The sequence below is a fragment of the Trachypithecus francoisi genome, unplaced genomic scaffold (genome assembly GCF_009764315.1).
Source record: "Trachypithecus francoisi isolate TF-2019V2 unplaced genomic scaffold, Tfra_2.0 Lachesis_group15, whole genome shotgun sequence".
Taxonomy (NCBI): domain Eukaryota; kingdom Metazoa; phylum Chordata; class Mammalia; order Primates; family Cercopithecidae; genus Trachypithecus; species Trachypithecus francoisi.
This window is the reverse complement of record NW_022681460.1, coordinates 61,390,961-61,407,785: the sequence shown is the minus strand read 5'-3', so window position 1 is coordinate 61,407,785 and position 16,825 is coordinate 61,390,961.

Below are 16,825 nucleotides of genomic sequence, written 5' to 3'. Positions count from 1 at the left end.
TGTGGTATTTTTTTGAGACGAAGTCTTGCTCTGTTGCCCAGGCTGGAGTGCAGTGGCACGATCTCGGCTCACTGCAAGCTCCACCTCCTGGGTTTATGCCATTTTCCTGCCTCAGCCTCCCTAGTAGCTGGGACTACAGGCACCCACCACCATGCCCAGCTAATTTTTTGTATTTTTAGTAGAGACGAGGTTTCACCATGTTAGCCAGGATGGTCTCCATCTCCTGACCTTGTGATCTGCCGGCCTCGGCCTCCCAAACTGCTGGGATTACAGGTGTAAGCCACCTCACCCGGCCTTCAGTGACTATATATTTTCAAATAGCCTATCTTCAAGCTCACAAATTCTTCTGTTTGATCAATTCTGCTAGCAAAGGACTCATGCTTTTTTCAGTATACCACTTGCATTTTTTCAGCTCCAGAATTTCTGCTTGATTCCTTTTGATTATTTCAATTTCTTTGTTAAATCTATTTGATATGATTTTGAATTCTTTCTCTGTGTTATCTTGATTTTTTTTTTTTTTTTTGAGTTTCCTCAACAAAGCTGTTTTGAATTCTCTGTCTGAAAGGTCACCTATCTCTGTTTCTCCAGATTTGGTCCTTTGTGTCTTATTTAATTTATTTGGTGAGGTTATATTTTCCTGCTTGGTGTTGAGGCTTGTAGATATTCTTTGGTGTCTGGGCATTGAAGAGTGATGTAATTGTTGTAGTCTTTATTGTCTGGCCTTGTTTGTACCCATTCTATTTGGGAAGATTTTCCAGATATTTGAAATAACTTGGGTGTTGTAATCCAAGCTGTATCTGCTTTAGGGTCACCCCAAGCCCAGCAATGCTGTGATTCTTGCATACTTGTAGAGTACTACCTTGATGGTCTTGGACAAGATCTAAGACAATTATCTGAATTACCAGGTGGAGACTCTTGCTGTCTTCTCTTACTTTATACCAAGCAAACAAAGTCTCTTTCTCTATTCTCAGCCACCTAAATCTGGGGGTGGAGTGACACAAACACACCTGTAGCACCATCACTATGACTGCACTTGGTCAGACCTGAAGCCAATGCAGCACTGCGTCTTGGCCATGGCCTGCTGTAAGCTTTCCCTGGTTACTGCATGTGAGCTCAGCCTATTCTTATAAATAAACTTAGAAAATGGAAAATGCCACCTTGAGTGAGATTTAGCAGAATAACATACAACACAAAATAGAAATTTTATTACAATTACAATAGCTACAATTGTAAAAGGGAATGGCAGAAACAATGGATAACACCTAAAAAGTGCTAATGGAAAATAATTATCAACTTAGAATTGTATGCCTAGCAAAGCTATGTTTCCAAAGCAAGACATTTTCAGAGAAACTAAATTTAGTGTTTTCTACCAACAAATCTTCTGTAAAGGATGAACTTCTGGAATAAGGATAATAATGTCAAAATGAGCATTAGCAGCAGGAGAAGGAATGGTTCCTCTTGAACCATGGTTAGCAACAAAAATGTTGGTAAACAGGTAAGTAGATCTAAACAGATATCAACTGCATAAAATGGTAACAGTAATATTAAATTCAATAAGAAAAAATAATCTGGAAACAAAATGCCAGAATACAATAATTTCCTTTTTGGACAGATATAATTAGTGCTAAGCATGCTAAGTTCCTATGATATTTGGAAAGAAAATAAAGATATTGATTAAAATTAGAGTGTGGTTAAATGTAACTATTATTTTTAATCATAATGATCCAAACTAGCAATTGCATACAGTTTTAAATTACTAGAGGTAAGCAATTTTTTTAAAAACTCAATTTAAGGAAAAAAAAAACAGGTAGGAGAAAAACAAGATGCTTTGCAACAGATAAATAAAAAGCACAATATAAAATGATAAGAAAAAATTTACAAATATGTACAATCTCAATAAATGTAAATGGATTGAACTTGTCAATTAATGTAACAGCTATCCATATCTGTTATAATTACAGTGTTTGTATTTATATTGCACAAATTTACTACGTAAGGACATGAAAGGTTTGAATTTTAAGGTTGGAAAATTATATCACAGATGAATACCAAATAAGAGGAAGCATGTCTCAAAAATAGAGTTTATAAGCCAAAAGGCAGTATTAGGGAAAAATTCAATATACTAGGATATATACATATATATATGCATATATATAATGATTCAAAACTAGCATTCACTTACTAAAATAGCCTCAAAGTATTAGAAGCAAAAATTGACAAAATTATAAGAGGTAATTTATTAATCTATGCAGAAAACTATTATGTATTTCCTCATTCAGTAACTGATAGATAAATAGTATGGTTATGGAATATTTGAACAACACATAAATAAAGTTTTATCTGAAAATCATATCTAGAGGAATATATAATGAATGACCTAAAAATACTTTTTCCCCAAGCTCACATGAAATATATGTAAAATCTGATCATGTGTAGTGCTGTGAATTCCAGTCTCAACAAATTTCAAAGAGCATCATCCTGAGCACATTCTTTTACTTAAATGCAACTAAATTAGCAAGTATTTAAAAATATATGAATACAAAAACACTATTTGTTTGCCGCTCATAGTCTATTTCTAAATAACTAATTGGTCAATGAAAAAGCAATCACTAAAATTGGGAAATAATCAAAATAGGACAAAAGTAAATATATATCAAAACTTGTGGGAAGCAGGTAAAGTGGTATTTAGATATTTACCAACTCAAATGCATGTATTAGTAAGAAAGACAAAGTTAATGTTATTAGCATCCAACTTTAGAAAGTAAAATATGCCTGAGAAAGTAGAAGGAATAATATAAAACAGAAAATGTATACCAAAATTAAGGAAAAATAAATATTTAATATAGAATATTGCCAAAACCAAAATTTGATTATTTGAACAGATCAATGAATTAGGTAAATTTCTGGCAATATTGTTAAAGTAAAAAAGAAAGCTCACATAAAAAAATAAGAAATTAAAAGGCAAACAGTTGTAGACAAGTTGCAAATGAAACAAAATTATAACTATATGAACTACTTTATTCAAATATAATTGAGAGGTAGAATAAATAGACAATTTTCCCTAAAAGTTTAACTTACTAAGATGAATTTTAAAATATATGGGAAATCTAAACAGACCATAGCCACAAAATATGAGTCATTTTAAAACATATAAAAAACAGATATAAAAATAGGAAAAAAATACTACGCAAAGATGTGTATATGAATATAAGCAAATTTTACTAAACATTTAACTAATGGATGATCACAGCCTCATACAACATCTTCAAGAAAACTGTCTGTTTCAGAAAAAAAAAGATGAGCACAATTTGAGAAATTAAAAGTGCTGTCTTTCACATAGATGCAAAATATAAAATCAAAAATCTGCCACACTAAATCCAGCAATTCTAAAAATTATATATCATAAGCAAATATTATCACATGAGAGATTAAAAGGTAGTTTAACTTTAGAAAATTTGCTGTAACTCACATAATATTTTATAATAATCTCTATTGAGGAAGAATAGCCATTTAATTCAATTTAATATTCATGTGTAATTTTAAGAGCTTTTAGTCAGTCATAAGGAAATGAAAATTAAAATTCCAAAGAGGAAAAACATATAAGAAGTTTAAATAAAAGGGACTTTATATTACTGATGTTTCCTTTTGCCTCCAACTTCGCTATGGCTCTGCACAGCACTGTGACTGGTCTTGTCATTATTAAAATGTTCATATTTGTTCATCATTGATTTTTTGGCATTAATTTTAATTTTTAAAAATATTGCATTAAATGTTTTTTAAAATCCCAATGAAGTACATCCTTCAACAGGTGAATGGATATCCATCCATGAAATGTGGCACATATAAATGGTATACTCTTAGAAAGAGATACTATGCAGCAATGCAGATGATAGTATATAACATCATGGACAAACCTCTCAAATACTAAGCTGAGTAAAAGAAGCCAGACATAAAAGAATACACACTTGGTTGATTTACAGTCAGGCGCTATTAGACCAGTGTTAGCCTAAGCCAGTTATTGTGAGTGATTTGACTGGAAAAGAGCACTAGATAATTTTGAGGGATGATGAAAATTTTGTATACCATGGCTTGGATGGCTGTTACACAGCTAATTATATTTGACAAAACTCACTGACACTTAAAATAGGCACTTTTGCTTTATCACATGTAAATTAAATCTAAATTAAGTTGGTTTCAGAAAGCAAATAAACATGGCCTTCTGCAGTGAATTGCTGGAATGATCTCCTTAAAGTGAGACAAGTATTTCCACTCTCACTAGATATCTAAACATGGAACCTGAGGTGCTAACCAGAGCAGTAAAAGGAGGAAAATAACAAAAACCCCATAAATTTGAATGAATATGATATTATTTACCAAGGACAAGATTTTCAGTATAAGAGACTGCATCTAATGTAGAAAAATTAATTCAAATTAATAATAGAGTTCAACAACATTCCTTTATATTGTTCAGCAATATTCAAAAATCAACAGCATACTCGCACAGAAGTAACAAATATATGCATAATGTGATATTTACAGAAGGCATTGTTTATAATAATAAAATGTCAATTAGGAAGAAATCTAATAATAGAAATAAATAGACTACATGGAGCAGATGATAAACTTCTTCAAAATCGTTTAAAGAATACCTATATGTATGACAAGACATGCTGGACTCCTGAATAAGTTCCAGTATCATAATGACAGGTACCTCCCCTAAAAACTCCTAAACTTCCAAGAAGAGATAGTTGTTGCTTTCTTTCTTTGTTTTTCTTTTCCTTTCTTTTCTCTTTCTTTCTTTCTTTCTTTCTTTCTTTCTTTCTTTCTTTCTTTCTTTCTTTTTTTGTTGTTGTTGTTTTTCTTTTTTTGAGACAGGGTCTCACTCTGCGGCCCAGGCTGGAGTGTGGTGGCACCAACACGGCTCACTGCAACCTCAGCCTCCTGGCCTCAATTGATCCTCTCGCCTCAGCTTCCCGAATAGCTGGAACTACAGACGCATGCCACCATGCCTGACTCATTTTTTTTTTTTTTTTGAGACGGAGTCTCGCTCTGCCGCCCAGGCTGGAGTGCAGTGGCCAGATCTCAGCTCACTGCAGGCTCCGCCTCCCGGGTTCACGCCATTCTCCTGCCTCAGCCTTCCGAGTAGCTGGGACTACAGGCGCCCGCCACGTCTCCCGGCTAGTTTTTTGTATTTTTAGTAGAGACGGGGTTTCACCATGTTAGCCAGGATGGTCTCGATCTCCTGACCTTGTGATCCGCCCGTCTCGGCCACCCAAAGTGCTGGGATTACAGGCTTGAGCCACCGCGCCCGGCCACCTGACTAATTTTTTTTAGTTTTTTTCACTTGTTTTTGTAGAGACAAGATCTCACTATGTTTCCAAGGCTGGTCTCAAACTGCTGGGCTCAAGTGATCTTCCTACCGTGGCCTCTCAAAGCACTGGGATCGCAAGCATGAGCTACCGTGCCCGGTCAGTTGTTGCTTTTCTAATGCTTACTAAATCAATATAGATTCAAAATTTTATATTTATATAGCACGGTAATAGAGGAAGCACTTTATTATGTATTCAGGAAAAAGTCTATCGTGATAAAAACAGACTAATGAGCAAAAACATCTGGAAATAATTCCATTTATAACTGCAAATTTAATATGTGGAAGAGTTGCATTGTGTTTTAGAGTAGAAGTATATATGTTTTTTCAGTAAAGGCTGCTGAAACAATTAATTACTCATAGGAAAAAATATGTTTGTAGTATGATCTCTATCTCCAATCCTATGTAACAAAAAATTCTTTATGAATTAAAAAGTAAATATTTTTAAACATTCTTTAAAGGCATTAGGTAAAAATACATCCTATAACAAAGGAGTATTATAAGACAAATCCACAAAATGAACCACAAACAATAATGATACAGATAATTTGATTATATAAAAAAAATTTTAAATCATGAATCAAAAGACTTTATAAAGCAATTGAACCGAAAAGCCACAGATAAAATGCGTATTTGAAATAAAAATAAATCACAAATAAATGCAAGCATTTGCAATAGAATTACCTCATAAAAGTTAATGTCCTAAATATATAAAAATCTTCCAAATGCAAAAAAAGACAAGTAACTGTTAAAAAAGGTGGGCAAAATCTATCAATAGGAAATTAATAGAAGAGGATGCTAGAATATCCAATGTACATATGAGAAGTTTCTCAGCCTCGGGTGGAAAACTGCAAACTAAAGCAAAAATAAGATGGTATTTCATATATCAAGCTGGCATAAATCTTGTGTGTCAGAATATTGTTTTGATATGTATATGATGCAATCAGAATGCTTATATATGCTTATCAGTAGAAATGTAGATTGGTAGAATATGTTGACAGTACATAGTGTATTTAAGATTGTGCATGCTCACTCACCTAACAATTTTATTCCATCTGTATCCTAGAGGAGTATTTTCCAAACCACAAGTCTTCACAAATTAGTGTATTATGAAATTCATGTAATCGATTGTAATAATATAAAATTAAAATACAGAAATCAGAATGTATTGTGACTAAGAAAGTAAAGTATTGGTTTGTAAAGTTATAGTTCACCTATTTATGTGCATGCATGTTCTTTTGTGCTGAATCTTGATATCAATTGTGTTTCTTACCCTGAGTTGAGGTAAAAAAATCTGAAAGACCCTCTTTTGTGGAATATCACAAGTATTTTCAAGGACACATATAAAGTAGTGTTTTGAATAGAATTGTTTTTTATAGCAAATAATTGACAACAACAAAAAGTTTAACCACCAAAACAATAAAACAAAATTATTGATTGTAATGTAGTCATAACATGTCCACAAAACAGTGTTAGAGGGAACAAATTTTAGTTGAAGGTGGGGAAGTAGAAGGAGACAAACAATGTAAAGGGTTGTTATATGTGTTAGGACAGTTTTGTTCTTTATCTTAAGAAGGATTGGAAATCTTTTGTTTGTAAATGATTGTGATGAGTATATGTGTGTGCATGATGGTGTGCACTCACAAGGCAGTCAGGAGCTGATTAACATAATTTGATTTCTCATTGCAGGTGGGGCAAGTGTGGATGCAGGAGACTACTTTGTTAAGCCCAGTGGGAAATGATGGTAAGATGGGAGGCTTAATATCAGACATCTGGGTTAAACAACTAGATGGTTGATAGGTAACATTCATTAAGATATGGGAAACTAAAAGGAAAGTATACTTCTGTTTTAGGTGTTCTGAATTTTAGGTTATAGTTGGGACATACATACATAGTGTAAAGGGAACATAAGGGCCTGAGGGTTAGATTAGGACTTGGCTTTTTAAAGTCATTCCTCAAGTATCATATTCTCAGTGAGGCCCTTTATAACTAACTCAAATGAAAAGTCTCAACACTAACTCCACCTTCCCCAATGTTCCTTCATCACTCTTAGGACCACCAAGTCAATTCAACATACTAGAATTTATTTTGTTCATTGTTTGTGCTTCTCCAATAAAATGAAAGTGCAAGCAATCAAATATTTTGATTCACCTGTCCCCCACTTTGTTCCATTTACCTGGCACATGTTGTTACGTAATAAATAATCAGAAATGAAAGAATGAATAAGTGAATAAATGAAACTGTGACATCACAGTAAATCTATCCCCCAGGAAACACTTTTAAGTGGCAGGGCAATTGACAGTTATTATTTCAATCTCAATGTTATTTATCCATTCTTTTTCCCGTTGCTACTCCCAAATTCTAAAAGGATGCACAGAAATGCACTATATTTTGATATTTTGTTATGGCAAAAAGGCTTGTAGATCTTCACTATTCAATATGGTAGCCTGTGGCCTTGAAATGTACTGATCTAAATTAAAATATGTGACAATTTAAAATTATACATCAGATTTTAAAGACATAGAATAAAAACAATGGTTTAAAATAGCTCAGTAATACATTTTACATTGATTCTATGGTGGAATAAATAAAATATGGTATTAAATTAAATTCACCCACATCTTTTTACTTTTTCAATGTGGCTGTTAGAAAATTTATAACTATGTAAATACTGAAATTTAAAAGAGAAAAATCTGGAAAATCAATTAAACAGAGAGCTGGTTCATTAAAAAGATCAATAAAATTGACAAACTCTAGCAATACTGATAAAGAATAAAAGAGAGAAGAGAAAAATTAACAATAGCCAAAATGAAACAGGAGATACCTCTACAGATCCTGCAGACATCAAGAAGATAAGTAAGAAAATACTACAAAAATGACTACACTCATAAATTTGGCAACTTAAACTAAATGGACCAACTCTTTGAAAAACACAATTTATCACAAGTCAACTAATATGAAATTAAAAATTTGAATTGAATAGCCCCATAACTATTAACAAAATTGAATTCAAAAGTTGAAAACACCCAATAAAATAAATAGTCAGCCCCAGATGGTTTTTCTGAAAAATTTTACCAAACTTTTAAAGAATTAATTCCAATTCTATACAATTTCTTTCAGATAACAGAAGAGTATGAAACACTTCTTTGGAATTCTATCGGAATAAGCCCCCCTCTTAAAAAAAAAAAAAAAAAAAAACATACGAATCAGAAAGGAGGACATAAAACTATTTCTATTTGCATACATTATAACTACCTATTTTTTTTTAAACAAAACCCTCCTTAGGACTAATTAGTGAATTCAGCAAGGTCACATGCAAGATGCAAGTCCAACACAAAAATGAATTCCATTTCAATATACTAGCAGTGAACATATGGGCAGACATCGAAATTAAAATTCACTAGAAACAACTACTTCACAAAATGAACTGCTTGTGTGTAAATGTAATAAGGCATTTGTGTTAGCCCATTTTGCATTGCTACAAAGGAATACCTGCGATTGGGTAATTTATTATGTAAAGAGGTTTTTTATGGCTCATGGTTCTTCAGGCTGTGCAAGCATGGCACCAGCATCTACTAGGCTTTTGGTGAGGTCGCAGGAAGCTTTTACTTATGGCATCAGGCACAGGGGGAGCAGACATGTCACATGGTGAGAGAGTGAGCAAGAGAGAGGGGAGGAGGTGCCAGCCTTTTTTTAAACAACCAGCTCTCATGTGAACTATAAAGTGAGAACCCACTCATTACCATGGCGAGTGTTTCCAGTCATTTATGAGGGATCTGCCCCCGTGATCCAAACACCTCCCACCAGGCACCACCTCCAGCATTCGAGTTAAAATTTTAACATGAGATTTGGAGGAGACAGATATCCAAATCACACCAGCATGTATAGGACTCATACACTGGAAACTACACAACAGTGATGAAAGACATGAAAGAAGATCTACATAAATGAAGAAACTTACTTTGTTCATGGATTGAAAGATCCAACACAGTAAAGATGTTAATTTCTCAAACATATACTGGTTTAATACAATTCCTACCAAATCCCTGCAAGATTTTTTTGTAGTTATAGACTAGAATATTCTAAAATAGATATAGAAAGACAGGGAAATTAGAATAAATTAAACAATTTTGAAAAATAAGAATAAAGTAGAAGGAATTGGTTTACCTGATTTTAAGTGCTGAAGGCATAGACACATAAAGCAATAGAACAGAACACCAGAAGTAGACTCTCCTAAATATGTCCAACTGATTTCTGACAAAGATGGTGCAAAAGCAATTCTACACGGGGAAAATAATAGCCATTTCAACAAATGCTGCTGGAACAATTAAACATTCATAGGCAAAAAATGAAACTCCACTAAGACTTAAAAGTTAATTAAAATGGGCCGAGCGCGGTGGCTCACGCCTGTAGTCCCGGCGCTTTGGGAGGCTGAGGCGAGTGGATCACCTGAGGTCAGGAGTTTGAGACCAGCCTGGCCAACATGATGAAACCCTGTCTCTACTAAAGATACAAAAAAAGAAAAAAAAAAGCAGATGTGGTAGCAGGCACCTGTAATTCCAGCTACTTGGGAGGCTGAGGCAGAATAGCTTGAACCCTGGAGGCGGAGGTTGCAGTGAGCCGAGATCGAGCCGCTGCACTCCAGCCTGGGCAACAAGAGCGGAACTCCTGCTCAAAAAAAAAAAAAAAAAAAAAAAAAAAGACTTAATTAAAATGGATCATGGACTTAAATGAAAACATAAAACATTTAGAAAAATTTAGGATAACATTTTTGAAATCTAAAACTTAGCAATGAATTCTTAGGCATAACACCAAAAATACAGTCCATAAAAGAAAAAAAAATGATCAATTTGGCATTATCAAAATCAAAACCTTTTTTTCTGCAAAGTACTTAGTTGAAAAGATTTTAGAAAACGAACTACAGAGCAAGAGTATTTGTGAATATGGCAAAGGACAAATACCTAGGACATATATATGTATACATACATGTATGTATTTCTAAATTTAACAGTAAAAATAATAAATCCAACTAGAAAATAGGCAAAAAATACAAAGAAAGAGTTCACCAAAGAAGAAATGCAAATAACAAATAAGCATGAAAACATGTTCAACATCATCAGCTATTAAAGTGTGCAAATGAACAGCACAATGCAGGATTTTTACACTCTTATCAGAATGGCTAAAATTAAAGAAAAGTAGTGACAATTACCAAATGCTGGCAAAGATTTGCAGAAATTAGATCACTCATACATTGCTGGTGGAAATGGAAAACAACATTGTCACTCTGGAAAACCACCTGGCAGTTTCTTTAAAAACTAACCATGCAACTGTCATAAGACCCAGCATTTAAACATCTGCGCATTTATCCCAGGAATATGAAAATGTATATTAACACTAAAACCTGTACCTAATTTACTTTTTATTTATAATAGGCCCAAATTGAGGACAACCCAAAGGTCCTTCAAGAGGTTAACACAGCTGTAGTACATTCAGCCATATAAAGGACAAAATACTAATCCATGCAGCAACCTGGATGAATCTCCAGAGAATTATGGTGAACGAAAAAAGAAAAGTCAAACCAAAAGGTTACATGCTATATGACTCCTTTTACATGACATTTTTTAGATGACAAAATTATAGAAATGGAGAACACATTAGTGGTTGCTAGGGGTTAAGGTTAAGAAGTCAGTGAAGGTGAGTGGGGATTGGGTGTGGCTATAAAAGGACCACATGAGAATGCTTGTCATGAACAATGTTCCATGTAATGTCACTATCTCAATTGTATACTGCAGTATATATTTGCAAGATGTTGCCAATGCAGGAAGCTGGGTAAAGGGAACAACAATATTGCTCAGTACTATTTCTTGTAACTTCATGTTGATTTATAATGATCTCATAAAAGAAAGAAACTACATATGCGGTTTGCCTTTTTGTCTCACATTATATTATCTATAAATTATAGTTACTTAAAAATAAATTTAAATAAATTTAAATAAAATTAAAGTATTCCTGTCATTGAGTGATGTATGCCTATGTTGGAGAAAGGTTGGGTTCCAAAGGCTGCTCTAACTTTGTAGGCCAAATAGAAACAGACCTGCCCTTCAAGTCATTCAAATAGAATGCCCTTCCCTTATTCACAGATGCACATTTCCTTGTTGAACCTCCCCAAAATAGAACAATGTGTGCTGTGCTAAAGTATCTAATGAGAGTAGTGGCACTCTCTCTTTATCATCTCATAGGTGTTCCAAAGAACTGCTTAATACCTTACTGCTTTGCCACTCATTTTCATTGGCAGAATAGAACCTTGAGCATGCGCAATCATTTGTTCTTGAGTAAAATTTGCAATTGGCAGCATTTTCAGCGTGCCTATCTTTTAACTTCTTGAACTTCCTGAGAATTAACATTGTACAAATAAGTTTCTAACTTTGGCCATAATCCCTTCCGCACACACTCAATGTTGTTATTTAATTAATTGCTTTCCTCACCCTTCGCTGATTATTGTTGATTAAATTATTTACATGTTACATCATTTGCTCTGTTTTTCAAAATAGTTCTTACTCTGATAATTTCTCCCATAAGCACAGGCAACATGTGTGATTTTTCTAATTCCTTTGGGCTTTTAAATGAGCTGTACTTCCATTTTCTTTTTAACTGCACTACCGATCTTATTAGCACTTTCAACCTTCTCATGGTTTTTCATATTCATTGGACATGATGGGTTTAAATTATTCATAAAGCACCTCTACACTAAGGACAAAATGAACACAAAGTATGATTAGAAACAGTGTTATAGAGGAGACAAAAATGACAGCATGCAAATTATAAGGCATTTGATGGCAGGCAGAGGTGACATTTATCCTCAGGAAAGAATCTTCCTTCATAGCTATGAAAATTCATAATTTGAAATGTCATAATGTAGGAGGAGCTTATATGGCCAATTTCATGAATCTGGTAACTAAGTTTTCTGGTTGCATTAAAATGAATAATTCCTTGACTTTACTTCTATCTCATTATCAATTTTGATTACTTTTTGTTTATAGCCTGTTATTTAGAATGATGGCTAATTAAGAATATGGACCTGATTACTGTTTTTGTTTTTGTTTTTATTGTGGTAAAAAAACGCTTAACTTGGCCAGGCGTAGTGGCTCATGCCTGTAATCCCAGCACTTTGGGAGGCTGAAGCAGGCAGATCACCTGAGGTCAGGAGTTTGAGACCAGCCTGGTCAACATGGTGAAACCCCATCTTTACAAAAGTACAAAAAGTTAGCCAGGCATGGTAGTGGCATACAACTGTAATCTCAGCTGTTTGAGAGACTGAGGCAGGAGAATCGCTTGAACCCAGGAGACAGAGGTTGCATTGAGCCAAGACTGCGCCACCGCACTCCAGCCTGGGTGACAGAGCAAGATTCCATCTCAAAAAAAAAAAAAAAAAGTAAAATAATGATAATAATAATAATAAACTGGAGTTCATCTTTAAGTCAGTTTTAGGAAATGACAGTTAATTTCATTTAAAAATCTCTTCTGTCTTCAGAAGAGTTTCAGAAAATGATAAAGGTGGCAAATAAGATCATTAACCTCAAATATATAAACATCAAAGAAGGCGTATGTGATAATTATGAAGTATCATGGAGAGATTTACCTCCTTACCTTGTCCATTATGTGACTCTATAAGGGTTCTGGCCTATGAGCCAGGGAACTAGAATTCTTGGAATTCTTGGGGGCATAGTACGAACGTGGTTGTTTATCTTTTCTGCAATCTTCAATGTTCACAATGTGAATGCCCTAAATATTTAAAATAACAACAACAATGCAACAATAATGGCAACAGCAGCAACAATAATGGCAACAGCAGCAACAATAATAACAATTTAAACACCCAATAATGCGACTTGGCTGAGCTGTCTTTCCAGTGCGCCAGCATTTCCTTATTCTTCAGAATAAAGGATTTTTATTACCATCATGAGAACTGCTTTATGGAATATATCTTATTATATTTTTAGAGTCCCAGTGCCCTTGGTTTTCCAGACCTTACCCATGAAAGCAAATAGAGCTTCTTTGCTCAGTCCTACGATCTAGATGCTGGATTTCGTGAGTATGCCTGCTCACTTGGGATATTAAGACATGTTGCTTAACTGTTCTTGTCCTCTTACTTATCAAGAAATGTGTCACATTTGCATTTATTCATTTTCACTTATCCTAAGCACATCAATTGGTACTATTGCCCGACATATATTATATCATAAGTCCAACCTGCCCCAAGTTAAGCAGAGCACCCTCAAGCTTTCCACTACAGGAAAAAAATACAGGAGAAAGGAATTCAGGCTAAATCATCCCTTTTCAACAGGTGAAATGATATTCTTCAGTTGTTACTGCTTGAAGCACAGGTAAGGTGTCACCAAACTTTGGTTAAATTAATTACTTTGGATGGCTAGCTTTACTTTTGACAAGTATTTTAGTAAAAGTCTACCCTTACATTTCTAAATTACATTTTAATTAATGTAATGTTGTCAAGTTACAAAACTAATCGTACAGGAAATAATGCAAGATAGTAACAAGAAAGTGAAAACCACCTTTAATCTATCAAACAGATGTCTTACAATAACATTTTGGTGAGCATGTTCTCAAAATGTCTAGGAACACATGAACACATATATATATATTCATAAAATGTATGAGATCATTTTATACATTCTATTTTGTAACTTGACTTTTCAGACAAGATTATATTACAAATATCTTTCCAAATTAGTCAGTAGGAATAAAACCTATGTCTTAATGTGCAGGTTTATAATTTTTATTTTATCACTACCTCTTTCTATTTTTCACAAATATAATTTACACTGAAATGAATCTCCATTACATTTGTCTTTTGATTATTTCTTGGGGAAAGTTCCAGAATTGAAATTACCATACACTGAGCAGAAGTATCTCAGACTTTCCTTAAATCAGGGTTTTCCAAGAGTAAGTATCATTAATTATTGTTCTTTTCTCATCTAGAGTATGAGATTAGTTTCTCATTATTGTAATAATTTGCATTCTTTGATTTCTAGAATCAAATGGTTAAACCATTATTTGTGTCCAGGTGAATTAAATTTCATTTTTATTTGTTCAAGTTTGCATGGCAGTTTATAAGTGATGACCATATTTTAAGATATCAACTTTGTTTTATATACATGTACATACATATCTTCATTATTTATCAGAATGTATTAGTTATATATTACCTATTATAACAGTTTATAAATTATCTGATTACATGATAAATTATAATTTATTGATTTGATATGTGTTTACTTAATTATGTTTGGAGTTAAACATGTTTATATATTAGTTGAACATTTATTATTCTTTTTTAAAAACTTTTATATCATTTTCCAATTCTTTATATGGAATTGTAAGATATGTTATAACATTTGTAAGATATGTTATAGTCAATTTATACCCACTTCTGTCTTGTCCTTTGATTTTTTTGTAAAAATGTGGGCATAAATAGTTTATCATCACCATTCATCATTTGCTTTTCATGTTATCATGCTTGTTCTTTGTTTCTTCATGGCTTCTGGGCATGATTTAATTCAATTTGATTAGGGCAATGATTTAATTCAAGCATCAATAATAATAATCCTATCCTTAGTTAAAATTTTGTTCATGATAGATAGCTTTGATTTTTAGAATATTTAAGAATTTAAAAATATTTCAGCATAATGTTTTAAATATTATCTTTATGACTGAGCTTTTTGGCATCCCCTCTAATTGTGCACAAGAGGTCAGTGAGGCACTTGCCTCATTCAGTTCATCTTACCCCAGCCCTGGATTTGGAAGATCTCCCCTCTCAAAATTATAAAATTAATTACTTACAGGTTTTTAAATAGCTTTTATGTTTTTACATTTAGTTATCTAAGGGCATCTGGAACCCTGGGACATAGAAGTAGTAAAAAAGGGATCTAGGTTTATATATTTTTCTCAATGGTTATCTTACTAACAGACAAACCCACTAATTTAAATGCCATGTTTAACAGGTAGTAAACTGCTCATTTTTCTCTTTAGGAAAAAGAAAGACTTCAAGGAAAGCTGCATCTGATATTTTATTCATTAGTGGCTTCTTTACATTTTTCCTGAGGAATCAACTTTCCATTAATTTTTCAATCTGTCTTATTGCTCTTAATAAAATACTTCATACAGATAAAATAATGCATACTGTTATTCATAAAATTAGTAACAATAAAAGGACCCCATAGTGCCCATCACAGAGATTAAGATATAGATGATTATGCAGTCAATTCGTGAATTCATCTCTTTTGTCATTAACACCAACCTCTCCACCCCCACATATACGACTATCATGAAGAGCTGTGTGTTTGTCATTCACTTAAATATTAGCTTTACTATATACACATACATTCATGTATGTATTTTATGTTTAAATATGCAACATTCTACATATTTGGCTTTACATTTAAAAATAACTATTTCTTGAACAGAGTGACATTGCTTTTGCTCAACATTATATTTGTGGCATTTATCCTTTTGAAGTGGTAGTTTATTCATTTTCACTACCAAATAGTATTTTAACATGTGAATATATTATAAGATATGTCCAGTTTTCTTCCAATGACTAATGAGACTGTATCTCATTTAGTATCTTTATGATCACACCCTCATGTCACCTAAGAAGGCTCGTCTGTCATCCATCTGTTGGTCCCTGGAAGTAAATCCTTTCCTAAAAATAAGCACCTGAAAGAGTAGGCTCATCTTTCAGGTGACTGTTTTCAAGCATAACAGAAGTTGTAAAGGCTCTTGAAGGAGTTTCCCCTTTTAGTATCTTGAAGACAGGGAAAATACACATGAAAAGGAGAAACATAATTTCAGGGTGTTAATTTATTTTTGTTATTGGAAAGGGTTTAGATTTTGCCACTGATTTTCAAACTATCTCATGTCAGGCAATTTTTGTGATAAACAATGAGTAGAAGTGGCAAGTACATTTTAGCTTTCTCAAAACTTTTGCCATACAAATGTTTCAACAGTATGGTGGTACTGTGAGATATTATGTATAGTAAAATATATTTTCTACCATAAAAATGAATAAGACCATTAAAGAAACAAGGCTTATACTGAAAGAGTCAATACTATTAAAGACACAGGTAGGTTATTTCACATGATATTTAAATACATAACACCTAAATTAATTGTATAAAAAGCAATTTTCTATCCATAAAAAATCTTTCTAAAAGATAACACTATTAAAATATTCTAAAACAAAAATATAACTTTAAATGTATACGTGGTTAGATGTAGATTTTACTTTTAAAAGTAGCTATCATGTAAGCATTCCTTCTAACCAAACATTTTCCAAGTTTTTTGGAAATTTGCCATAACTTTATCCTTTACCAACCAAATCGTTTATCATGAATTAGACAACTGAAAACCAGACTTAATGTTTACTACTTTCTAAGTATG